This window comes from Anolis carolinensis, chromosome 4 (assembly GCF_035594765.1).
Source record: "Anolis carolinensis isolate JA03-04 chromosome 4, rAnoCar3.1.pri, whole genome shotgun sequence".
Lineage (NCBI taxonomy): Eukaryota > Metazoa > Chordata > Lepidosauria > Squamata > Dactyloidae > Anolis > Anolis carolinensis.
The window spans coordinates 226,036,758-226,063,809 of record NC_085844.1 but is presented as its reverse complement, the minus strand read 5'-3'; the positions used below and the strand labels follow the sequence as shown (position 1 = coordinate 226,063,809).

Below are 27,052 nucleotides of genomic sequence, written 5' to 3'. Positions count from 1 at the left end.
CTGTACCATGCAGAATTAGCACTTGTTGTATCCCTCTCACTTTAACCAAAAAAAGTGCACTGCTCTTCTTAAGAGGAATTAGTTTTAATGTAATACATGTATAAGATATGTTGCTCAAAGAAAGAATGTTACATTATTATAATTATTAGGCAGCATGCACTTTGCAAATAGCAAAATGTAAATAAAGAAAAGTACATGCCATAAATTAAATCCAGCATTAGTCCTACCTGCTGTAAATCCGTTAAAATCGTGACATTAATGGGAACTCATAAACCACATTCATTTCAATATATTGGTCTTACATAAAACTAATTTTGGATTTAGCCTTCTATTTATATGTGAGTCAGTTCCTGAAAAATATTTGTGTGGAAAGGGGGCAATTATTAGCTTTAATTGTTTAGTCATAATGGCAAGTACATTTAATACTGAAGCAATAGGAGCTGAAAAGCCACAAGGAGATCTTAAGAAACTCTTGTTCCTAAACCCCCTTGTTGTCGACCGCGTTTCTAGGGGATCGGGCCCCTTAAGGAGAGAGCCGATCCGGTCCTGAGAGAACGGACCTTGGCGGAGCCAATAAGAGAATATGAGCCGCAATACAACCTGGAGCCGAAATGAAGAAGGTCCGCCAAAGATGAAGGAAAATCCGCCAAGGAGTCTTTATTGAGCGATTCAGCTGAAAAGGACACTAGTAGCGATCATTCAGTCTACTAGCGTACCATATAATCAAAATACAGCCATATTTATACAAAATTTCAGTCTGACAGCCCTTTGAATTTCCCGCCCCGCTCCCCCGCCCATCTGATCGCGGATAGGCTAGAAGGCTGAACGAGGCGGGCTTTCGTTTCCCGCCTTGCTCTGCTGGCCCAATGGGGAGCCGCTTTTTGTCCCCACTCGGGCCAATCAGAGAGGAGGAGGCGGGAGCTATTGAAACAATGAAGTGCCAGGGCAGGAAATATCAGATTAACTCCTGCCAGACCGATTTCTAAAGGAATTAATGGCACCCATCAAGGATGTCCGGGTTCCTGTCACGTTCACAGATTTTAGATATGCCTTGGGGTGTCAGAGGGGAAGTGGTGATGGGTGTTGATGAGCCACAGGGCGCCTTCCTGAGGTGTCCTGGAATTTCCTGGGATATGACAATGTTTGCTCTGGGGGCTGAATCACCTTTAGGACTATACTCCGAATTTGGTGACTCAAGCCTTATATTGTCCATGCAATCTGAATTAGATTGGGTTAAGCTGTGGCAGATTATCCTTTTGTTTTTTTGGGAAAGGAAGCCTGGGTCATAGGAGCAGGGGTTCATGTTGGGGTCAAAATATTTCCCATTTGATTTCATGATTTGACAATTATATGAAATAGAATGAAAATTAAAATAAAGTTGGAACATAAACCCAGCTGGGAAAAACACATATTTTCCGGGGATCCCAAAGAGTACAAATACATATAGGCAGATAGATAGATTTCAAGGAAGCAAGGGAGAATCCATAAAGGTGGGTTACATTGCATAAAGGGGAATCATGAATGATATAAACAATTGAAAACATTTGATAAGAACGAAGTTCACAACATCTGGGGAACCCAATATGGAAAGTCATAGGAGTGGAGTTCTAGCAGCATGATTTCACAATTCATGAAGTTATTATCTCTTGCCTCAGAGTGCAGGGATAATCCACAGTAAACTCCAGTAAAAAAGTCTCAATCACCTTCTACTATAAATATATGGAATATAGAACATAAATTCTTGACTTTTGAACTATCTTTTACAAAGTCCTGGGGGGGGGGGGGAGGGTGGTCACCTCGATCACATTTTCCCCCCTTCGGGGCTTGGAAATGGCTATGAACATTTCCCAAAGCCCCGACATTTCACTGCATGCAGGGCCTCTGCCTTGGTAGATCAGGTTGTGCCTTTTTGTTGGAGGGCAGGAGCTTGAAGAGGTGAAAGCTGAGGTTCAGTCAGTGGTGGGTGATCCTATGGTGTTGAAGCAGATGTCCCTTGGTCTGGAGTCATGGGAAATGGAGCATGAAGGTGGAGGTGGTGAGGGCTGGGGATGATGGAGGCTGTGATGCAGTACTCCCATTTGGCTGCCTTTTCTTGGCTGCAGCTTGGGCCCCCCTTTGTAGTTGGCAGCTGGGGGCAACTGGGCACAGCTTCTGCGCCTCACAGCACGGCGCCTCCTGGTGACTGCAGGCAGGTCCAGCACTCCAACAGAGGAGACAGAAAGGAGAGAGTGCCTAGGGAAACTAAGGACAGATTATAAGCCCCCCTCCCTCCCCTGGTGGGGTTAGTCAGGGAAGTCACTCATACCTTGTGAGGGCTCCAGCAGTCCTGGGGTCCTTCTTTGGCACAGCTCTGGTGAAAGTGGAACATCCTTCCCTCATGGTGGTCACTGGTAGAATCCTGTTCATTTCTTCTGGGACATCTTCTGCCATGGCGGCCAATTCTGTCCCCTGGTGATGTCATGAGGGCCTCCTTGGCAGCGTCAAAGGCAGACCTGCACTCAGTAGCCCTTTGCCAGGGCAGAACCAGGCCAGCTGGAGGGCACCATACGGTGGTCTGGCCATAAAAGCCTGCCATGCGCAAGAATCCTTTCAGCAGTGTCTTAGTCTCTAGCCCCTGAGCCAGGCAGATGGGGCTGCTTCCCCCGTAGGGGTCTCAGATCAGCCACAGGTGGGGCTGTCTCTTCTGGGTGACTGGGGGTCCGGGCTTACCCTCACAGGACCATCTCCAATGGCCTCCGGGTTCTAGCTGCTGCATGAAATCCACAGCGCACTCCGAGAGCCCTTACCCAGGTCTTAGAACTGTTCATGGTGGCAGGTATGGATTATGGGTCTTGCAGTCTGGTCTGATGTCCTCAGTCAGGTGGTTGGGTCCGGTCCTCTGGATCTCTTCAGCTGTGCCTGGAAGGTCCCCTGGACTTCTAATGCCCTCCTCATATTTTAAAGGCAGTTAGAGGGATTTTTAAAACATTCACACGCATGCACTCAGGGAAAGGGAGGGAGAAGGACCCGAAAGGAAGAAAAGAGATTGTTGGGGAACTGCAGAGAGTGAAAGAGTGCCTTTACTATAAAAGTAAACCAGGATTTTGACTGTATGTTTATAAGGAGAAATGGGGATGCTGGGAGTTCCCTTCACAGGGGAAGGAAGGGGGGAGAGAAAGCTTTGAAAAAGGAGAATGTTGAAGTGCATTTTGGCCTAGGAAAACATGAAGTGGAAGGGAGAGAGAGAGAAAAAAAAACTCACATATAGAAAAATACATGCATTCTTCCACCCCCCTTTGTCCCTAAGATAAGGGAGGTTTGAGAAGAGAGAGAGACAAGAAAAAGTTAAAACCACAGAAGCAGCAGGATTTCTCTGGGGGGGGGGGGTCACAAAATATTAGGGCTTGAACCTTTGAAAATAGGGAGGTGAGATGGCACAGAAGAAAAGGGAGAGAGAGAGAGAGAGCATAGCACTAAGCTAGTCCATTCCAGCCCTCCTTCCCAGAAAACTATATATCACTGGTGGCTTTTAAGGGAAAGGGATGAGTAGAGAAGAGTTTACAGCCAACACATTACATAAACACACAAAATTTAACCAACACTTTTCTGGGAGTCCCCCTCCCCCACCCAAATCCTTTGCCATGCTTCCCAGATGGGAGAGAAAGAAAAGGGGAAATTAAGAAACAGAAGCGGCTAAAGGAATGGCCCCCCTCCCCCCTTTTGTAAGGACCAAAGGAAATATAAGACAACACTGAGGTAAAATCTTAGGGATAGTGTCTAGAAAATGGGAACAAAGGGAAATAAGGGATTTTAAAAGGTGAGAAGAGAGGAAGGAGAGGAGAAATGGATTTGAGATTTGAGAGAGAGAGAGAGATTTTCACTCAGGCCGGGGAAGAGAGAGAGAGAGAAAAGAAAAAAAGGGTACAATTTGAGGGTAGGCAAGGCAGAATATCAAGTTTGAGAAGATTTGATTTGAAAGAAGGAAGCGATCCTTGGAGAACTATAGATCTTGGTGGCAGGCTTCAGGACTGAATCTTCTCCCCCCTTTTGCCCCTCCAAAAACAGGAAGAGAAAAAAAAGTGTCCTCTTTGCACAATCTCCCCGCGGCCCCTCCTTCTCCTCTCTCTCCAAGAGAGGAATGAGCGCAGAGAGAGAGAGAGAGAGAGAGAGAGAGCCCGGTGGGGGCAAGAGAAGGAGGGGGATGGTGGGGCGATTCTTCCAATCTGAGGAAAACTCTGAATGTGGCAGGAGTTGAGTGGCAGGGGCAGATACAATTTTGGGGGGGGGGGCATCAGGCTTCAATGGAACGGCTGGGATGGGGGCTGAGAGAGAGAGAGAGACAGGAACAGAAAAGATAGATCAAGGAAGAAAACCATGAAAAGGAACCAAACTTGGCTCCCAACATTTAAAAGACAGGCAAATTCCAAAATCAGGACAACAAACAAAGAATATTACTCAGAGAACAGGGGAGCCCCCGGCAGGACTCAGCCAGTCCCTGAAGATGGAAGGTTTTCCATAAATACACAATAACCCCCAGAGAGAGATGAGGCTGAGAGAGTAGAAGGTTGGGGAGTGGAGGGGGGTGAGGCTGAGAGAGAGCGTTCAAAAAGGGGAGGGGTTTTGCAGGGTTGCCCAAAGGGATTAGGTAAAAAAAAGAGAAAAAGGGAAAGGAGTCTTTGGGGACACAGGATCCTTTAGTTTGTGCTAATTTCAAGATGTGACCTGACGATTTTGAAAGAATGCCAGATCAAAGGTCCCACTTGCAATTTGTAACCAACAAAAATGCAAATTGACAGTCCAAAAATTTATGTTCCTCTGGGATCTTTGGGGAGTTTCTGGAGTTATGGGTAATGTTTTGAAAACAAACAGAAAAGAAGAGGGAAAAAGGGGATTGAACTGTGACTCAAAAATTCAGAAGCAGATTGCTTTGAAAAGGAGGGAGAGAGGGGAAAATAATTCTTTGGAAAACTATTGACCCAATATTCAGGCTTCAGATAAAACAGAGGATGGCAATGGATGTTTTATGGTCTCTGAACAGTCAATTCCTCCTTCCCCTGATGGTCCTCATCCCCCCCACGGCCCCTCCTTTCCCCCTGTTCCTCTGGCCAAAAGGACGAGCGAGAGGAAGAGAGGGAGAGATTAAGGGAGGGGGGCCGCAAGGGGGAAGGAGTCTTGGAATGGGAAAAGGCTTAGAGGGATTCGGTTGGGGGGGGGGGGTGGAGAGGCGAAGAATAGTTGAGTGTGTGTGTGTTGAGAAGAGGAACAGTGTTTTGGATCGAGTGTGTTTTTGGGATGCGAGGGGAGGGAGCTGGGAGCCCTCCTCCACGTTAGTCTGGGCTGAACTCTCTGGAGGGGAATTTCTTGGGGGGGGGGGGGTTGATGGGGTGGGGGAGAGGGCAAGCAAATGTGTCCAGAAAATCCTCTGGAGGAGGGGGTAAGGGGAAAGGGTCTAGAGAGGAATCTTTGGGGGGGTTGTTTTTGGAGTCCAAATCTCTGCATGGGAAGACGTGGACCCCCTCCCCCCTCCAATTCTCTCCCTGGCTTTAGGGCCATGAACATTGCGGCATAAGCAAGCTGGAACCACCTGCCTTCCCCATGGCGAGTCACCTTAGGTCAACACTCCGAATTCGGCGACTCAAGCGGGGGGGGGGCAAGCTGTTCCCCCTTCAAGGGCCACAAGGGGCCACTTATGCGCGCTGAGTTAGCCCAACCTGGCCTGCACCATGCTTTTCGATGCAAGCCCACCCCAATTGGCCAGGATCTTGCCCAATGGAGAATCCCTGGGGATGTCTGCTGGGGTGGGACACCCTAGTCGTGCTGAACAAACACCCATCCTTGGCTCAGCCCCTGCCTACACTGACAGTTAATGGAGTATAGACTCACCCAACCGGCCAGATGCAGCTCGTCCTTCCAAGAGTTCCTTCCACCAAGGCTGAATGGCTGGCGTTCGTGGAATCCGCAGGTGCCCCGGGAACACAACCGTTCCCCTACCCCACGATCCTTGAACCTGTAATCTGCAAGCCAGACTGTTCTCACACGCCTCCAGGTGCCAGATGTTCCCGCGTTTCACCAGGAATTTGTTACCGAGCCCTGATCCGAAGTGCAATACCTCCAGAGCTCCGCCCACCTGGGTCTCAACAACGGAGCCAGTTCCCTTTTTTTCAGGGCGTCCCCTGTTTCACGTTGGCGCCTTTCCTTCGAGGAGCTAAAAATCTGCTTCCTCCTATCTGGCTCCTTTGTTCAGTACCCTGAATCAGATCTAGAGAGAGAAAGGGACTGCCAGAGAAATTTAGATGTGAAATGAGGTCAAATTGTTGGTCGGAGGGCCCTCCTTGCAGCCGTTTCTCTCCCCAACCTGTTCCAGAATATCTGGACCAAGGTCGCCGCTTGGAATTTTAGCCTAGAAATTGATCTTTGGAACTTCCAAGCAAGTCCCTTCGTGGTAAAGCCAAATTATGTTGTCGACCGCGTTTCTAGGGGATCGGGCCCCTTAAGGAGAGAGCCGATCCGGTCCTGAGAGAACGGACCTTGGCGGAGCCAATAAGAGAATATGAGCCGCAATACAACCTGGAGCCGAAATGAAGAAGGTCCGCCAAAGATGAAGGAAAATCCGCCAAGGAGTCTTTATTGAGCGATTCAGCTGAAAAGGACACTAGTAGCGATCATTCAGTCTACTAGCGTACCATATAATCAAAATACAGCCATATTTATACAAAATTTCAGTCTGACAGCCCTTTGAATTTCCCGCCCCGCTCCCCCGCCCATCTGATCGCGGATAGGCTAGAAGGCTGAACGAGGCGGGCTTTCGTTTCCCGCCTTGCTCTGCTGGCCCAATGGGGAGCCGCTTTTTGTCCCCACTCGGGCCAATCAGAGAGGAGGAGGCGGGAGCTATTGAAACAATGAAGTGCCAGGGCAGGAAATATCAGATTAACTCCTGCCAGACCGATTTCTAAAGGAATTAATGGCACCCATCAAGGATGTCCGGGTTCCTGTCACGTTCACAGATTTTAGATATGCCTTGGGGTGTCAGAGGGGAAGTGGTGATGGGTGTTGATGAGCCACAGGGCGCCTTCCTGAGGTGTCCTGGAATTTCCTGGGATATGACAATGTTTGCTCTGGGGGCTGAATCACCTTTAGGACTATACTCCGAATTTGGTGACTCAAGCCTTATATTGTCCATGCAATCTGAATTAGATTGGGTTAAGCTGTGGCAGATTATCCTTTTGTTTTTTTGGGAAAGGAAGCCTGGGTCATAGGAGCAGGGGTTCATGTTGGGGTCAAAATATTTCCCATTTGATTTCATGATTTGACAATTATATGAAATAGAATGAAAATTAAAATAAAGTTGGAACATAAACCCAGCTGGGAAAAACACATATTTTCCGGGGATCCCAAAGAGTACAAATACATATAGGCAGATAGATAGATTTCAAGGAAGCAAGGGAGAATCCATAAAGGTGGGTTACATTGCATAAAGGGGAATCATGAATGATATAAACAATTGAAAACATTTGATAAGAACGAAGTTCACAACATCTGGGGAACCCAATATGGAAAGTCATAGGAGTGGAGTTCTAGCAGCATGATTTCACAATTCATGAAGTTATTATCTCTTGCCTCAGAGTGCAGGGATAATCCACAGTAAACTCCAGTAAAAAAGTCTCAATCACCTTCTACTATAAATATATGGAATATAGAACATAAATTCTTGACTTTTGAACTATCTTTTACAAAGTCCTGGGGGGGGGGGGGAGGGTGGTCACCTCGATCACACCCTCCTGTCCAATGGGATCCAACAAGTGCTAATTCCCTTCCCATTTTCGTACGTAAATACTAAACAAAAATGTGTACTAATCCCCCTTTTTGTAGCTCCTAAAAATAAACATATGCAATCCAGTTCACAATATAATCAACATAACAACCTTTGGTCTAGTTCTCGTAGCAGTTGTAAATCTATGGCTCCTTCTACACTGCCATATAATTCTGATTATATAATCAGATAATCCACACTATCTGCTTTGAACTGGATTATGTGAGTCTACACTGCCATCAGGGCTGTAGCCTTGGGGAGGGGGGTTAGGGGTTCAAACCCCCCCTCCCGAAATTTTTCCGTTTTTTTAAACCAGGTTTAGTCATGAATTTTAACTGATTAACTAAATCTCCATGACTGTCCACTGAAGTTTATGTCTTGAGTGTCCACTGAAATGTATCGATGGAGCCTGATTTCTAAATTACTTTGCGTTATGAAACTACTCTTCATGATTTGCTAAAGTTTCACACATCCCCACCCTCCGCACAGAATTTTTTTTTCTGGCATTGATCCTGACTGCCATACAATTCAGTTCAAAGCAGACAATCTAGATTTTACAAGGCAGTGTAGATGGGGCCAAAGTCAATCATACTTAAATTGTACTGAAAACTATGAGACAAATTAGTCATGCCTGATTCCAAGGGAATTAAAGTGAGATTAACATACTTTGGATACGGCTCATTGATTGCCATTGCTCCTTGACAGTCAAGCTCTTTTGTTTGCTATTCCACTGTGCTCCTTTTCCCCTTCCTCCCCACTGGTAATTTGTTTATTTGTTTGTTTGTTTAATCTAATCCTGTACATTCTTTCTGGCATCACATCTGATGTTTTAGATAGATTCCAGATTTTTATAGGAATGTTAGGGAACATTTTATGTTGTTTACAGTGTTTCAAATGAGTCCTCCATCTAAGCTGGTTCCCCCTTCCCCCTAATTCAAAAATAGTTTCACATGATCTTTGCCATGAAAAAAATCTCTTCCTGTTTTTTAATTGGTAAATGTAACATATCTGTCAGAGAAAAGAGTCATAAACTAACTTAAGTGGTTGCCTTTTCCCTTAGTTCTTTTATTTAGAAACTTCTAGAAATTTTAATACATATATCTTTGGGACAAAACACTTGTCCCTGGATCTAATTCCAACTAAATGACTAAAATATTGTTCTGTATCCTATCAGTACAAAAACAGGACAACTGCTGAACACCTTTTTTCTTCATCTCCATCTCCCAAAGTTTAATTTTTTAAAATGTATTTATTTATTGTGTCAGAAGGGAACCAAGGGTACAGTTGTAATGTATTTTTTAAAAACACGAACAAAGTGAAAATCTTGGCATTATACTAAATGTCCTTTGACCAGTAGCTGGCCACTTGGAATGCCTCTGGTGTTGCTATAAGAAGGTCCTCCGTTGTGCATATGGCAGGGCTCAAACTGCATTGTACTAGGAGGTCTGTGGTTTGCTGTTCTCCACACTTGCATTTCATGGACTCCGCTTTATGGCCCCATTTCTTAAGGTTAGCTCTGCATCTCATGGTGCCAGAGTGTAGTCTGTTCAGCATCTTCCAAGTCACCCAGTCTTCTGTGTACCCAGGAGGGAGTCTCTCATTCGGTATCAGCCATGGCTTGAGGTTCTGGGTTTTAGCCTCTCATGGGAGACATGAGAGAAGCCTCCCTGCAGGATTCGTAACACATCTGGGCGTCCCCTGGGCAATATCTTTGTAGACAGCTAATTCTCTCACAACCAGAAGGGACTTGCAACATTTGTTTAAAATGTATATCTTCCACCCTCCTCACTTTATTTGCTGTTCCTACCTAGATAGGAAATTACTCTTAACTGGAAGCAAATAGAATGATTGTAATTAGCAAATAGACTCTTAATTAGAAAGGGAATTTACTAATAGTAGTAATTGCTAAAGTATTGCACTATGAACCTGATGCTAGAGGATGGTTTTCACTGCCCTCTAGCACATCTAGCCTGATACGGGATACTTTAAGCAAAAATGAGCTGGGCAGGGATTTTATTCCCAAACTGCAGTTTAGTGCTAACCAATATAGAACACATTTTTGTTCTTATTTGTATTACTTGATTGGTTCTTCTGTTGACATTTACATTTACACACTATTTCCTCCTTTTTTGGGGGGACTTTTTTGACTCAAAATTCTAGACTTATGCATAAGTATATACTAGGCATGGGCAAACTTGGGCCCTCCAAGTGTTTTGGACTCCAACTCCCACAAATCCTAACAGCTAGTAGGGCTGAGGTTTGCCCATACCTGGTATATACAGTATCCTACCTATGTGCATTCCTCAAACCTTCTCCCATCTGTGGGGTACAAAACTGAGCAACATTAAGTACTGTATAACTGTAATTTCCTGTTGCTCTCCATGTTCAAAATGTGAAAAGCACATTCATAGAATTTATTTAGGTTATACAAACATTGTATTTTCTGGACTGAAGGACAAATGAGCCATTTAAAAATACTTTGGTTACTCATGTAAAACCAATGGGAAACTGATGAGGCTGAAACTATAAAGCAGGCAGCAAATAGCACATATGTTTTGCTTCAAATAGAAAGTGTATATTTTATCTAGTTTTGTTTTAACTTGATGCCGTGAGCCTTGTGATAAGCAAAAGGTAGGATAATAAATAAATACATAAATAAATGGTAGGTAAGGTTTTCCCCTGATTTTAAGTCCAGTCATGTCTGACTCTGGGGGTTGGTGCTCATCTCCATTTCTAATCCAGGAAGCAGGATGAGGTCCTGCTTTTAGCCCCAGCTTCTGCCAACCTAGCAGTTAAAAAACATGCAAATGTGAGTAGATCAATAGGCACAGCTTCAGCGGGAAGGTAACGGCACTCCATGAAGTCATTCCGGCTACATGACCTAGGAGGTGTCTACGGACAACGCTGGCTGTTCGGTTTAGAAATTGAGATAAGCACCAAACCCCAGAGTTGGACACGACTAGACTTAATGTCAGGGGAAGGCCTTTACCTTTACCTTTATATTTCTAGTTTTTTTGGTTTTAACACATATTAGAAACTGCTTTGGATCCCATGTTTGGAAAAATACTGCATTTGAATTAAAGATATATTTAAAAGCATGTAGAAGGGTTTTGCATAAACCGTCTCATGTTATACTCCTTTACAGAGAGAAATTATACATACATTTCGTAAATACTGAAATTCATGAAGCATGGTGGTGTTTCAAATGTGAGAGAATGATACAGAAAAAGAGAGACTAATGAAGTTTGTTCTCTCTTTTAACATTTTAGGATCATGCTTTGTAAACATAGTAAGGCTCACATTTGGAAATAGCTGGGAGGCATTTATAGATTGAAATCCCAGAGACGGAAAGAAAAGCCATTCTCTCATCTCCATCCCCGGCTTTATTATCTCAGCAGTGATTGCTCATGCTATTTATAGCTCTTTGGGAGTAAACATTTTGAGGGGTATGCTTTGCTTTGTACTGCAGTGCCATACAAAGCGAGGGTCTTTTCTCCTAACACGTCCACACATCCTCATTAAAAGCTGCAAATCCAGTGACTGAGATAGTGTGCCCCTTAAAGGCATTTTTATTATCATACTGGAGGACTCTCCATGGGGCAACGGTGGGCTGAAAGCAGATCAAAACAGACTATTTTAATCACAACTTTGCAGGTGTCTTAACTATATGTGCTTTACTTGTAAATCTCTGTAATTTGTAAATCCAATTTGGGGGAAAGGTGAGCTATAAATAAAAGAATAGGTGGAAGGCAAATGTCACGGTGATCAGCAAAGATTTCTGACTTTATTGTTTAACAATGGGGAGAAGCAGAATTACCCCTATCATGGTTTGCAAAGGCACTGTGCTGTGTGTGTTAACTGGAAAATGAAGTGCATGAAGCCAGTTGGCTGAACCTGCAAAGACCTGGGGATTGATTTGATACTTTTTCTCTTCTGCTGCTGCAGAACCAGTTTGGATAAGTTTTCAGTGCTGACTGAGTACTGCTGGTGAGAGAGCTGTGTACTCAGAGAGGCCTTGCTATTTTGAGGCCTGTTTGCTGCTGAGAAAAGAGGAAGAACCAGGACTGTATTCTTCTCTGAAGCAGATTTGTGGACTGAGAAAGGACTATTTATAATTGTGGACTTCTGCAAGTGATCAGAGGGACCATTGTAAATACTGTTTTGATCTCTTGGAATCAGTAAAGTTCCTGTGTTTTTGTTCTGCAAACCTGAATGGCATGTTATTGTTCTGCGGGTGACTCTGGATCGCGGGCACACGTAAGAGCTTCCATTTATCATCAACAATCTGTAACAACCCCCACCCGCCAAATAATGGCAGTAATAATTTGGAGTTAATTTGAAGTGTGGTGGAGTCTCCTTCTCTGGAGATTTTTTAAACAGAGGCTCCATATCCTTTGTTTAAAGTGCTTTGATTGAGTGTTCCTGCCTGCCAGAATAGGGTAGGAATGGATAGCCCTTGGGTCTCTTCCAACTCTATGATTCTATGATTTTATGAAGGCACACAACCACCACCACAAAAACAACAGCAGCAGATTACAGCATGGGCTATGCTTTCTTCTAAAAATTGTTCTGGTTACATGTGAAACTTCACTTTGCAGTCCAGCAACACTGGCAGGCTAGGAGATAATACGATGGGGTCACTAAAACTCAAAAGTTGACTTGAACATAGAAAACACAAACTATGATATACAAAGTATATCAATGTCTTAACTATGTGGAACTCTTTAAGCCTTTAAGCTATAGACAGATATAGATATAGGCAAAGCTGCATTAAAGAGGGTTAAATCGTGTTTGTAAAGAAGCATAATATGCTGCCTATCTGCTGTTTATAGGTCTTTAAATGATTATACATATAGTAGTTTGAGAGCAGGATTAGCATTTCAAATACAGTAGAGTCTCACTTATCCAACGTTCTGTATTATCCAACGCAGTGTGCCTTTTAGTAGTCAATGTTTTTGTAGTCAATGTTTTCAATACATTACAATGTTTTGGTGCTAAATTTGTAAATACAGTAATTACTACATAACGTTACTGTGTACTTTTCTGTCAATTTGTTGAAAAACATGATGTTTTGGTGCATAATTTGTAAAATCATAAAGTAATTTGATTTTTATAGGCTTTTCCTTATCCCCTTCTTATTATCCAACATTTTCGCTTATCCAACATTCTGCCGGCCCGTTTATGTCGGATAAGCAAGTCTCTACTGTATATGCATTTAGCAATGTATAAGCAGTAACAGAACTGCCCTGAGTCCCCTTCGGGATTGAGAAGGGCGGTATATAAAATCTGCAAATAAATACATAAATAAATAAGAAGAAGAATTATGTCTGCTATAGCACAGATGAAAAGCAGGGAGATAAAAGCTTCTCAGGTGAGATTTGAACCCCACTCGTTTTCATTTGTCATCTCCTTGCTATACCAGCTCTCACACAAAAAGCTTAGAACAATTAACTGCAATATGATCTCGGCTAACTTACTACTTTTAGATTCTAGCTGTATTTGGGAGCCAGTTATGCAGCTGGAGCGCAGCCAAGGCTGAACTCCATCTGTTTGCTAGTCATGTGAAACATTTAGTTTAAATATTCATTTCATGAAGAGATTGCAACCAAATAGAGGCTATCCAAAGAAATCACATGTGGGGAGCAGTAGGCTTTGTGGCCATGTGGCAAGGGGCTAGCCTCAGCACATTTTCCATGGGACGTTGGGCTCGCCACAGTTGTTGTAGCATTGCTTTGGATTTTGTTACTCGGTGAGGGAGTGAGAAGAGCAAGGCAGGAATTCCCCTTGGAAGGATTCCGAGCAATAATCACATCACCCAACGTCTGAGCCGAATTCCTGCCACACTAAATTGTGTGACTCACGTACATCCTCAACACTCTCACACAACACACAGCAGTCTAGTTTGCAGGAAACTTCTTGTCCGCCTGCTGCACCTAAAAAACAGGTGGGCTGCCGTTAAAGTAGGAAGCCTCTTTGGAACAACAGAAAAACAAGAGGAAGGATGTATTTGATGAGCACAGCTGCCAGGAGATGAGGTTACAAGTGAAGCTAAACAAAAGGAAGGAAAGGAAACAGATCTCTCTTGTGTATAGTGCACAGTGAGATGGGAGCCAAGCAAGTAGCTCTTTGACATCACTAAGGCTGAGCATTGGATTACAACAAGCAGGGACTTACTTGGCAAGGGAGTGGGGGAACCGCCTCCCGAGCCCTTGGAGGAGCGCAACTTCATTTATCTGCTGTTCAGGCAAGGAAACTGGGTGTCCGAAAGTTTGACTCAGCTGACCACTTTGGCTGTTTGCCATTCCAAACCCACATAGCTTTGGGTGAATGTGAGTTCGAGCCAGACTGGAGCCTTGAATTTTAGCAGCCCAGGTCCACCCACTTGTTGGATCCATATTCCGTAAGTAAAGTTTTGCATGGCAAAGAGCACTAAGCCACAAAATGTACACAGTTATGATGGACCAACTTGCTCCAAATAAAGGCAGATTGGAGCAGTTGCATGGAAATGTGAAAATATATTTGTTGTAAATGTATATATATTGTGGGCTTTCACCCTCACCTATAAATTATTTATTACTTCTACCGTAAAGAATGGCAACTTCTTAACTAGTAATTAAGTTAGGAGGACAATTTTCACATAAAAGATGAAAAATCTACTGGAAGCCATCAAAGACAAATAAAAAGAATTGTTTTTATATAACCTGAATGCAGCAACTATTAGCGTTGCTAGATACCTGTTTCATTATTACAGTATTTTCAGTATTATAAGCTGGCCATTGCATTTAACACAATGCTTCTTCATGTTTTTGGTAGCTGGAGGACTTAGAGAAACAGGAGCTACTCAACTTTATGACTATTAACATGGTTGACTGTTAAACTGATTCACATCTTATAAATATTCCAAATGCACTGCTTAATTTATATTTTAATTAAGGATTGATTGCACACACAGAGAGAGCATGATGTTTGTACTGGACTCGAGATGATGTTTCTTACAGTATTAAACAACATTTTGATAGTTTGAGGTCAAGTGGAGTACATTTGCTAAGGACTGATTTCAAAGTACTGTCCATCACAGCAGGCCAGGCTTTGGTGAGATGACTTGAAAAATTTCAGATGGCACAGAATGCAATTGCTGGAGTCTTCATGGGGGGTAGAGGGCTGATTGCACTAGGCAACATTATTTTTGTTCCTGTGTTATAAATGTAATTTCCTAATTAAAAACATGGAAAAGGCTTATTAAACTACAAAAACTTTGTTTACGCGGGACATCTTACAGCACATTTAGCTTTGGATATGTTTTTCATGGTTTTTAACTGAATTGTAATACTGTTGTGTTTAATTGTGTTTTAATGTTTGCATATTTGTATATTTTAAATTATGTGGTCATACTTTTAATTATAAGCTGCTTCAAGTCTCCTCCAGGAGAGAGAAAGTGGGGTATAAATAAACATACCAACAACAACAACAACAACAACAACATAGTTTTCAATGAATATCTCATAGTGTCTTCAATAATTCAGCATAGCTTGTGGCAGTCAAAAAAGCCCTGGAGCTCCCAGTAGCTCAATGGGTTAAACCCTTGTGCCAGCAGGACTGCTGATTTGAAGATTGGTGGCTCGAATCCAGGAAGTGGGGTGAGCTCCCATCTGTCAGCTCCAGCTTCCCATGTGAGGACATGAGAGAAACTTCCCACAGCATGGTAAAACATCCAAGGCATCCCCTGGGCAACACCCTTGCAGATGGCCAATTCTCTCACACCAGAAGCAACTTGCAGTTTCTCAAGTCACCCCTGACACACAAAAAAGCCACAAAAATGAAGTTTCTAGAGTAGACTAACCATTTTCAAACTACTGCACAATTAAACAAGAAATAACACTTTCAAACCAGGAACCTATTTTTTTTTCAAAATGTTGTTACATAGTGTCATGCTATGCTATGCTATACCAATCCTATATTAGCTTCACTTGTATGTCCAATTCAGCTTGCTGCTTAAATCTATTAAAGGCTTGGGTCAAAGGTATCTGAAGGGCCATACCTGCCCATCATCTTTGGATATCCTGTTTTGGAGACCGTCCAGCCAGGTTTTATAAGATTGACAGGCACTAGAGATAACAAGTCTTCTCAGTGGTGGCACATACACTATGGAATTCTCTCCTAAAGGTCAATTGGTTGGTTATATCTTCTGAACTCTCCCCTTTCTCTCACCAGCCAGTGCATGGCCATGTTGGGAGAACAATATGAAGAAGGTGGGTTTTCAGGGAGGCGAGTCATTGCATGAGAGCAGTAGAAATGTCCAATCTCTGCTACAAGAACAACATATGTGAACATAATTGGGACTTACATCTGTATATATCAATTACAGGACACCAGCTTGAGTGTTTCAGAAGTCATGGATATTACTTTCACCATTGCATGTCTGACTATAGATAAACAGGCAGGTGCATATGCAGTCATTTCTCAGATTCACCCTCTTTTCTGTTGGCCAGTACATGGCCATTTCACTGGGGTGGAGGGGGATGCAGCATGGAAAATGTGGCTTTTCAGGAGGGTGGGGAAGGACAGAAACTGCAGCATAGTTTCATGTTTTTGTTGTGTGTCTGCAAATCATTTTTTGGTTAGAATAACTCTTGGACAAATATATCATTGTGTTTTCTGGTGCTAAGAATGTGTTACTCATCCTTGGTCACCCAGTGGATTTCCATGCCTGTGTAGAGAATTGGACCCTGGACTCCAAAGTCCTAGTCTAGCATTCAAACCACTATGCCACATTGGTTCTCTAGTTTCGGAACATTATGCTACATTTCCCCAATGCACAATCTCAGCCTCCAATGACAACATTTTCATATATGGACATAGATTCTATCATACAAGGGTTGAATGAAAAGTAATGCCTCCACCTTCGTAACTCCTTCGTCAAGAAATCAATGACTGCACGTTGTTTAAGTCGCATTGACCGACCGTCTGTGCAGGGTTTCATACTTCGCACTTTAACAACACAACCGTTCAATGCTAAGGCTTCCTCCCAGATGGAACTGTAGAGGAGAGTCTACTGAACAAGCCAGTACCTGCCACACACCAGTACTGCCATCTGTTGAGGAGTTACGAAGGTGGAGGCATTACCTTTCATTCAACCATCATACTTATGGCATTGATCCATCTCTGTGTGGCAGCAACAACCAAGCTCTCATATGGAGGTTCTTCCCAACCTTTCAATCTGAGATGTTCTTAACTTCCTGGCATTTAACTTGAAATTTTAATCATACACAGCATGTAGTTTGCCATGAAACTATAGTCCTGACCTGCAGCAATGTTTTTTAAGTTACAGAAAGCAGTCCTCTGTTTGAAGGGTTGTTAAGGGGCAATCTCCAGATGTCCTCTATTCAAAACAGTCCAGCCCAGGGCTGATTTAAAGACAGAACCGTAAGCAGAGAGAACATTTCTTAAAGTAGCCCACTATACATTAGAAGCACATAAAGAGTAGACTGATCAATCATGTAAGTCACTGGTTCATAGCCTTCATGATAGTGAGATGTATTGTGTTTCTATTTATATTGTAATGTTTGTATCTAATTTTGTTTCGAAACATCTAAAATAGCAAAGATAATGGTTATGTTAACAGTTAGCTTTTTGTGTCCTTTTTTGATGATGCATATGGGATCACACTACCTGTTCATTGTGAGTACTAGACTCAAGTCTAATATTTCAGCAGTTTTCTGTGTAATTTCCTGCATGCATCTGCAAGTCTGTTAAATAACTGGACCAATTAACATTACAATCAGAAAGGCATAGTAGCAGCCATTACCCTTATAGATCATTCTACCAAGAGTCCCACTATAATAAGAGAACATCCATACTTCTTCTGGGAATGACACTAGTATGTTTGCAGACTTTCTGTTATTTTATGTATCACTTATGGCAAGTTGGTAAGTAGGATTAGGAGGAAGGCTGAATGTCCAGTGTTACTACTTGCATGCAAAAAGGTTGCTGATAGATAATCTATGGCTGAAAGGGTAGGTAGGAACCAGCATATCGCATTTGGATGGCAATGTGGTACTGAGAGTGCATTTTAAAGTAATTATTATGAATTATTATCGAAAGCCTGCATCCAGCAGAAACTGCTTCTGGGCTACCACCATTGATAGAAGTGCCATGTGACCGATAACCACCTTTCTACAGGATTTCTGTATAAACTTGTATTGGTTCCATCTCTGGCTCTCCTAAAAGAATGCTGGGAACTGTAATTTTCAGTCTTGTAAGTTGCATTGAGGCCTACTTCTGGGAGAAAACCAGGGGGATAAGCCAAATAAATGCATAAATAATGTTGGTTCATTGGAGGGATGAGAGTGAGGATTTTCTATTACATCTTCCAAAGATCCCAAATGAGAGGGTATAGCTGTTGCAGAAAACCATGTCTGTTCTTGTTATGTGCTTTGAAGTCAACTCTAACTTATTCTAGAGTTTTGCCATTGCCTACCTCTAAGGCTGCAAGAGTGTAACTTGCCCACTATCATCCAGTGGGTTTCCATGGCTGAGTGGGGAGCCTGGCTCCTATGGTTTGCTCAATAATAACAAGAGATATTATCTCCAACAACTGCCTTTGCCTTGGCATGTAAGACAAGAGGATTTCCTCTGCAGAACAAATTGTCTACACTGCATTTGTTGAATGGAACATCTGCCCTGAGGTCATTGGTTTAAAAGCAGGAAAAAAATAGGTATAATGATGCAAGATGGGATGATAATTAAATATATTTGCTCTGTACTGGAGAGGAGGAGTGCACAGACGTCAAAGACTTAGAGCAGAACAACTGTAAAGTAAAAAGAATAATCCTTTGTTAATGTTGCTGTCCTTTTTTCTCTCTGGCAGGGCAAATGCAGTAGTTATATACAGTGAGGGAATATGCCATTTCCAAATATTTTTCTTTTTAAAATAATCAAATGGTGAAAGCTTGGCATAGGGAGAAGCCTAGATTGGGATGGTTGGGATCCAGGAGTAGTTCCAAAAACAGGGCCTCCTTTCTGCATATGTGCAAACTTTACCTGTGGAAGATCATTTTTTAGCTGTGCCAAATTAGACCAGTGGTTCTCAACCTGTGGGTCCCTAGGTGTTTTGGCCTACAGTTCCCAGAAATCCCAGCTAGTTTACCAGCTGTTAGGATTTCTGGGGGTTGAAGGCCAAAACATCTGGGGACCCAAAGCTTGAGAATCACTTGATAAGGCTAAATTGTATAATTGAGAGAAGAGAAGCCCCCCTTTAAGCCAACATTAATGACTTTCAAGGCAAGAAAACAAATAATTATGAATATTCCTTCCATTCCTTGGTGTCTTTATATTAATGATGCCACAGGGACCAGCCTTCCCCAATTGGATGACCTCCCAATGTGTTTCACTACAATTCTAACCGTCATCAATCCAAATGAATGGGTTGTATGAGGTGATGGAGGTTATAGTAAAATTCATGCGGAACACCCAGGGGAGGCTGAGCATTGACATTCTGAACAGTATTCACAACATTTCTATAATTTACTATACCATCTTACTATACTGCACTCTGCAAAAGCGCTCAGATAAGCAAGAACTATGCTAGTAGGTGTTGGCTGCAAGTTGTTGGCTGCAAGTAGAGTGAATGTAACCCTGCTTCCAACTTTTCATTTGAGAGCAGCCCTACAGAAATCGATGGCGGAGCAAGAGATCGGTGTAAGCAGAACCTTAGGGCTTACACATACCGTACAATACAGATTCACACATTTCCCACAGGTTATGAATGTAGGCTTGTTATCTTGAGATAGCAACTGCTATCTATATCAGCAGGAATGTTAGAAGGTTATACACTCTTGTAAACCATCAGGGGTCTTTACTGTTCAGCATTTCTTTGTCGAATTATACGCTGTGTCTTCTGAGTCAAGGGTCTTTGGTCTTGCCTAGAGCTGCTGATTCATTTTCAACTTATCTGCAGTTTCTCCACTCCCTAGAATACAAGTCAATGTCAATTGTAAATAAACCCAGAGGCTGAAGTAGAGCAATAAAGAAGCAAAACACACGCGCACAAATTATATAGAACAATACATTACCAGAGTGAGGAAGACTTAAGGGTGTGTTCTCTGGGGCTGGAGATACACTGCCATATAATGCAGCCAAAGAATGCAGATTAACTACATTGAACTGGATTAGATGGCAGTGTAGACTCATATAATTGAGTTCAATCCAGTTAATCTGCATTCTTATGTGTTATAGGGCAGTGTAGATCCAGCCTAAGGTAAAATACGTTCTGCTTTCCCTTGTTTCAGTAAGCACAGTGATAAAGAGGGTGCCTTTCTCTCTCTGGCAATATACAATTAAGTTAATGCTATGGTGAAGAAAACAAGAATGTCTTTTTTGTTACATATTCCTTTAAAATATATATTAACTGGAGTGTTGTGTGGCTTCCGGGGCCTCCGGTGGCGCAGTGTGTTAAAGCGCTGAGCTGCTGAACTTGCGGAGCGAAAGGTCCCAGGTTCAAATCCCAGGAGCGGAATGAGCGCCCGCTGTTAACCCCAGCTCCTGCCAACCTAGCAGTTTGAAAACATGCAAATGTGAGTAGATCAATAGGTACCGCTCCGGCGGGAAGGTAACGGCGCTCCATGCAGTCATGACCTTGCCACGTGACCTTGGAGGTGTCTGGACAACGCCAGCTCTTTGGCTTAGAAATTGAGATGAGCACCAACCCCTAGAGTCGGTCACGACTGGACTTAACGTCAGGGGAAACCTTTACCTTTACTTGTGTGGCTTCCAGGTTGTATGGCCGTGTTCTAGCAGCATTTTCTCCTGACATTTTGCCTGCCTCTGTGGCTGGCATCTTCAGAGGATGCCAACCACTGGTGCAGGTGAAATGTCAGGAGAAAATGCTGCTAGACCATGGACATACAGCCTAGAAACCACACAACGCTCCAGTTAGTCCAGTCATGAAAACCTTCGACAATACATACATATCAACTGATTAGGTGATAAGTGGGAATAGATACTACTATATATATTAAGCATTAGACAGAGGGAGGAATAAATGTATGTGATTCTCACACCTGATATACAGTGCATACAAATTTGTGTGCAAGGGCTATGGTTCAATGCTTTATATGAAAAAAGATCCAGTTTCAAGCCATATCACCTACAGTTTTTTTTTAAATTGCTACCAAAGAGCTTGAGTATCTGCTTCAGCTAAGACATTGTAGATAAAACTGAGCTAGATAAACCAATAGTCTTGGACTTACATGGGACAAGGAAGGCAACAAATAAAATAAACATTTATTTTACCAGTCTGCAGAAATAGTTTTCTAAATTATAAGATTCCAGTCAATTTAATGATGTTTGTTTTAAACCAGAAGTAGGCAACTGTGAAAGAAGCATAGGGCATTTTGCCCTCTCATAAGCCATCAATGGGCCACACTAGAATGCCTGGCATGACAGTAAGCATGTTATTCCATTGGAGGGGGGTGGGGGGTGGCTGAGTGGGATCTCTTTACTTTCAGTTCAATTTTTAGTGGTTTCCCCCATATTTTGAGATAAGTTGGGGCAGTTTGAGATATTGATTTACATTGGTTTTGACTTATTTTGCAGATTGGAGAAGTAAATACAGTATCATGGTGTGGGATCTTCATGGGATGCACATTTGGGCTCAGCAGGCTGTACTTTGCCAACACTGATTTAAACCTTACTTTACACACTTGCCATTTAAAATGAAGCCTCATTTACCTTTTGTCTTCACCAAAAATCTAAAGAACCCAGAAGAAAAAAAGCAAATTAAGGACCAGACACTTTTTAAAAATCATGCTTATCTCTTCCTTTCCTTCCTCACTTCCCAGAACCACTTGGTGCCTTTTCATATATGGATGCCTATGAACCATCTTGCACAGAAGGGCAATAAATTAAGTCAGGTAGGTGTTAAATTATTGCTGTAGCTGTTTCCTCAATAATATAATCTAGGGCATCTCAGTTTTTGTTTGTTTCCATGGTGATGGTATATAGCAGATTGGTTGGGGTTTCTTTGGAATAAAGTAAAAATGACCCAGATGCACAAGATGCTACAGTAAAAAGATTGGGTGCTATACAGTTGGGGTTTGTCAGAATGGAACTGATTGGCTTCGTCCGATCCAGTGATTGCCATCAGGGCATCTGTAGTGCTTTTGCTTGTGTGGAAGAGCTGTACTACAAAGGTATAATGATGCACATAGCATGGTAAGGAAAAAACTCATGCAGATGCAGCTAGTTGCAAGGAAACTGAAGGCTTGTCTACACTGCTGAAAAACAACAACTTCCTAATCTGCATTGATCCTAAAGTAATCCCTTTTACTTAACACTCATCATATATATTGTGGTGGGATTGCCATAACTGGCCACACAATCTCCAATCCTTTGTATTGTTTTCAATGGCACGGCCTTGGGTGCTCCGCTTCCTCCCCTCCCTTGTGTCTGAATATGCCTATTTCCTATTAAGTGGGAGTGCACTAATACTGATATGCAAATATCTGCACACACTCTCCTCCTCAAATATTTTTTTTTAAATCATAACTTGAAGGAACCAGTTCCTCGCGAATCAGTTAACTGCCTAGCACATATTACTTCTCATCAACCTATTCTGCCTATCACTAACACTTCCCCAAAACTACACAGCATTACAATGTTGCCTCGCTCCCTAGAGAGATCAGGCAGGCCCCTACCCTCCTCTCCTTCCGTAGGAGCTTAAAAACCTGGCTCTTTCAAAAGGCCTTTGATACTTAATTTGGTGTCGGACTGATCTATCTGCCCATTTTATAATAGCCCCATTCTCGAGGTGTTGCCAATGCTATATTGCACTTTGTCCATTTCAACTGTGAAATTACCTTCCCCATTTCGGCACATGTTGCACTTTGCCTGGGTTCTATGAATTAGTCTCCAGTGTTAATATTGTATGTTTTATGTTGATTTTAACAATTGTTTTTACTGTAATTGATGTTTTTATTGGATAACTGTTTTATTGCTGTGTTTTGATATTTGATTGTTTTATCGGGCAAGGCCCCATGTAAGCTGCCCCAAGTCCCTTCGGGGAGATGGGGCGGGGTATAAAAATAAAGTTATTATATTATTATTATTATTATTATTATTATTATTATTATTATTATTATTATTATTTTGAAAAACCAACCTTACGTATGAAAAACCCCTGGTATTTCTGGAATAAAAACAGCATTCCAAGCAAATTGTCAAGAATGTAATATGTCAGAATTGCAGTGTCTACAAAGCGAGCATATTTTTTTAGTCTTTGCAGACAAACCCTGGATAGTCCATTTGTATGGAATAGTAGAAAACTGAAACTGTAGGTGAATGGTCTGAGACTTACCTGGGGACTCTTGCTTGGGACAGATTAGAGCATTTCAATGTACAGTGTATGCATACAAAACCATATAAAACCACTGTGTTACTTACGCACACTGTATTGTGATGTTATAGACAATTATGACACACTATTTACTGATTGTGAGATAGGTTGTAGTCAAACAAATAGAGAGGTGCCAAGCTTGTTTATAAGTATCTGGTGGGACAGGTTTGTGCAAAATATGGGCTGCATTTTGCAAGCAGTCCTCTGGGGCCAGGGAGGGGAGGCTTCCAAAGGTGATATATGTAACCAGCTGCAATTAATCACTCTGACCAGGAGGTCATGAGTTCGAGGCCCACTCGGAGCCTATGTTTGTCTTGTCTTTGTTCTATGTTAAAAGGCATTGAATGTTTGCCTATATGTGTAATATGATCCGCCCTGAGTCCCCTTCGGGGTGAGAAGGGCGGAATATAAATGCTGTAAATAAATAAAATAAATAAAATGGGACAATTAACCTCCCATTCATGGCTGCTTAACTTTCTTACTTCATACAAATACAAACCAACAGCAATACATTTTCAAGTGCAAGTAAATGTTTTCTTTATGTGAGCTACTTAAATTATAACTTTATAAATGACAATTTTCAGCAGTCAGTGGCTGCATCTAACAATATAATACAGTAGAGTCTCACTTATCCAACATAAACAGGCCGGCAGAATGTTGGATAAGCGAATATGTTGGATAATAAGGAGGGATTAAGGAGAAGCCTATTAAACATCAAATTAGGTTATGATTTTACAAATTAAGCACCAAAACATCATGTTATACAACAAATTTGACAGAAAAAGTAGTTCAATACGCAGTAATGCTATGTAGTAATTACTGTATTTACGAATTTAGCACCAAAATATCACAATGTATTGAAAACATTCACTACAAAAATACATTGGATAATCCAGAATGTTGGATAAGTGAGACTCTACTGTATCATGTATGTGTTAATGTGTAGTCGAAGGCTTTCATGGCCAGAATCACTGGGTTGCTGTGAGTTTTCCAGGCTGGTATGGTCATGTTCCAGAAACATTCTCTCTCCTGACGTTTCACCCACATCTATGGCAGGCAAGTTGTGAGGTCTGTTGAAAACAAAGCAAGTAGGGTTATATATCTGGAACATGGCCATATAGCCCAGAAAATTCACAGCAACCTAATGTATGTGTTGTTGTAGATATAGTTATTATAAGAACAAGTCCTTGAGGTATAATGTTGGCATCTTCTATGATCTTCCTAAGTGTTTTTGTAATGTTTAATAATAAAAATGGCTTAAATAACAACATGGGTTATTTACATCTTTGGATCAGGATCTCTAGTTGTCTTGGATATTACTAATTTTGTGAATCAGATAATAATAATAATAATAATAATAATAATAATAACAACAACAACAACTACTACTACTACTACTACTACTACTACTTTATTTCTACCCCACCCTATCTCCCAGAGGGGAGACTACCCTTCATATAGGATGAATGACACAATAGAAAGGAAAGGTAATACTGAGCATCCATTATCCAGAATTCTGAAGTACTACAAAACCCAAAATTGTCCACATAGGTTGCTTAGGGACACCTTTTCTTCCTGATGGTTCAATGTAGCCAAACTTTGTTTTATGCGCAAAATTATCTCCAAGATATGTACAGTACATATTTGCAAATACAGGTATTCAAAAATGCCCCCCCCCAAAAAAAAACAACCAAACACTTCTGGTCCCAAATATTTTGGATAAGGGATACTCAACCTGTAAATGTTTTACAAGATAAAGCACTGCTGTTTTTACAGAACAGTCATTGCTTTAGCTGAGGCACTTCTTGATCAGCCCTTCATTTTCTCATTCTATCTTGGCCCAAGCCATGGGCTCAAGACTGAAGCAAGGCAAGGGTTCTCAATTTAGTTGCAATAGGATCCGTATCTACCGACTACTCTATTCTTAGCAAGGTGTGGTATGTGCCCTCAGTTTGATTTGGCACCAAGGTATGTTAAAAGATGCTTCAAAACAAACAAAATAAATAGCCTATCCTTTCTTTCCTAATGCTTCAAACAGTTCTACCCCATTAACAGAAAGGAAGCTAAGTGTCTAAATATAGCACTGAATTCTCTGCCTCATGAATAGTCTACTATGTGATGTGGCAAGACTGGAGTAATTGGATCTAGCCTCTCCAAGATTGGGATCAAATTGCATTCCTGCCGTGAATATCAACAGTACTGCCTTTGGAGGACTTTCTAACTGCATGTCCCAAGAAAAGAATTGGGAAGCACCCAGCTACTTCAAAAACAAACAAAAGAAAAGGCATTGTTTTGCTGTTCTTTTTAATGAAATACCGCAAATAAAATGGAAGAATATAAACAATATTGCTTTGGGGGAAAAGAAATGTCCCTGCTGCCATTCAACAATAACCTGTTCCTTAGTGATATCCTCTTGGGTCCTATCTTATTTCTGTTTACAGAGAGTTGTAGAGGGTGAAAGGAGTTTCCTGCTGTGCTACTGTCAAATTCACTTTCCATGCAAAACTAAATGCAGGCATTAACTCTTTCAGGAGTAAATTTCCCTTACAAGGAGGTAGATTTCATTGTCCTGGGCCCTGTTCTGTTCAACATCTTTATTAATGACTTAGTGAAGGGTTAGAAGGCATGATCATCAAGTTTGCAGATGACACCAAATTGGGAGGGATAGCCAATACTCAAGAAAACGATCTTAACAGATTAGAAAGATGGGCTGAATGAAGTTCAACAGGGACAAATGCAAGATACTCCACTTAGGCAGAAAAAATGGAATGCAAAGTTACAGAATGGGGGATGCCTGGCTCTATAGCAGTACGTGCGAAAAAGATCTTGGAGTCCTCGTGGACAACAAGTTAAACATGATCCTACAATGTGATGTGGCAGCAGAAAAAGCCAATGGGATTTTGGCCTGCATAAATAGGTGCATAGTGTCTAGATTCAGGGAAGTCATGCTACCCCTCTATTCTGCCTTGATCAGACCACACCTGGAATACTGTGTCCAATTCTGGGTGCCACAATTGAAGGGAGATGTTGACAAGCTGGAAAGTGTCCAGAGGAATGCGACTAAAATGATTAAGGGTCTGGAGCCCTATGAAGAGCGGCTTAAAGAGCTGGGCATGTTTAGCCTGTAGAAGAGAAGGTGAGAGGAGACATGATAGCCATGTATAAATATGTGAGAGGAAGTCATAGGGAGGAGTCTGTCTTGATGACTAGAACACAGAACAATGGCTTCAAACTACAGGAAAGGAGATTCCACCTGAACATTAGGAAGAACTTCCTCACTGCGAGAGCTGTTCGGCACTGGAACTCTCTCTCTGCCCCGGAGTGTGGTGGAGCTCCTTCTTTGGAGGCTTTTAAGCAGAGGCTGGATGGCCATCTGTCGGGAGTGCTTTGAATGAGATTTCCTGCTTCTTAGTGGGGGGTTGGACTGGATGGCCCATGAGGTCTCTTCCAACTCTGTGATTATATAATTCTATGATTCTCTCATTTCCTGTTGTCTCACTCCAGTTCTTAACTATGAGTTGTTTGTAAGTTGGGTGTTTGTAACTCTGGGACTGCCTATATACTGTTGGTAAGCTGCAAGTAACTCCCACAAAAGAATATAAGATCTAGTCTGCAAGCCAAATTATGCATGCAGCGATCTCAAAGACAAGTCTGTTTGCTTGCCTTCAGCTAAGAGTTATGGGGTGTGTTCTGAAGGAGTGGCAGGAAAGACATGGTGCTTTTAGCACAGAGGGGCAATTCAGGAAGGGACCCACCCCTTATTTTTTCTAGCTGTACTGCTCCTCTCCCAGATCAAATCGTGGAGAAGAAAACAATTCTGCAAATCTGATGTGTCCAAAGTTACCAAGACACCCTTTCTCCACAATCTCTTG

The 27,052-nt window shown here is 42.1% G+C and overlaps 1 protein-coding gene and 2 long non-coding RNA genes across 4 annotated transcripts in view; 1 reads left to right on the top strand and 2 right to left on the bottom strand.

The window, feature by feature from the left end:
- Positions 1 to 27,052, bottom strand: part of LOC134298486 (uncharacterized) — a 49,783-nt gene that overhangs the window by 6,650 nt on the left and 16,081 nt on the right. The window lies entirely within an intron of this gene.
- pkig (cAMP-dependent protein kinase inhibitor gamma) overlaps positions 1 to 27,052 on the top strand; it is a 42,690-nt gene that overhangs the window by 2,785 nt on the left and 12,853 nt on the right. Inside the window, exons 1-2 of one of the 2 annotated variants that reach the window (XM_062978889.1) lie at positions 13,508 to 14,189; positions 21,628 to 21,699. The gene's annotated coding sequence lies outside the window, so the exon portion shown is untranslated. Of the gene's footprint in view, positions 1 to 13,507; positions 14,190 to 21,627; positions 21,700 to 27,052 lie in introns of those variants that run through there. The other variant, XM_062978891.1, reaches the window with a different exon arrangement.
- LOC134298485 (uncharacterized) lies at positions 19,624 to 23,223 on the bottom strand. Its single transcript, XR_010005587.1, has 2 exons — positions 23,142 to 23,223; positions 19,624 to 19,757 (listed from the first exon to the last, which is right to left on the bottom strand). It is a non-coding gene; the product is annotated as an uncharacterized LOC134298485 (long non-coding RNA).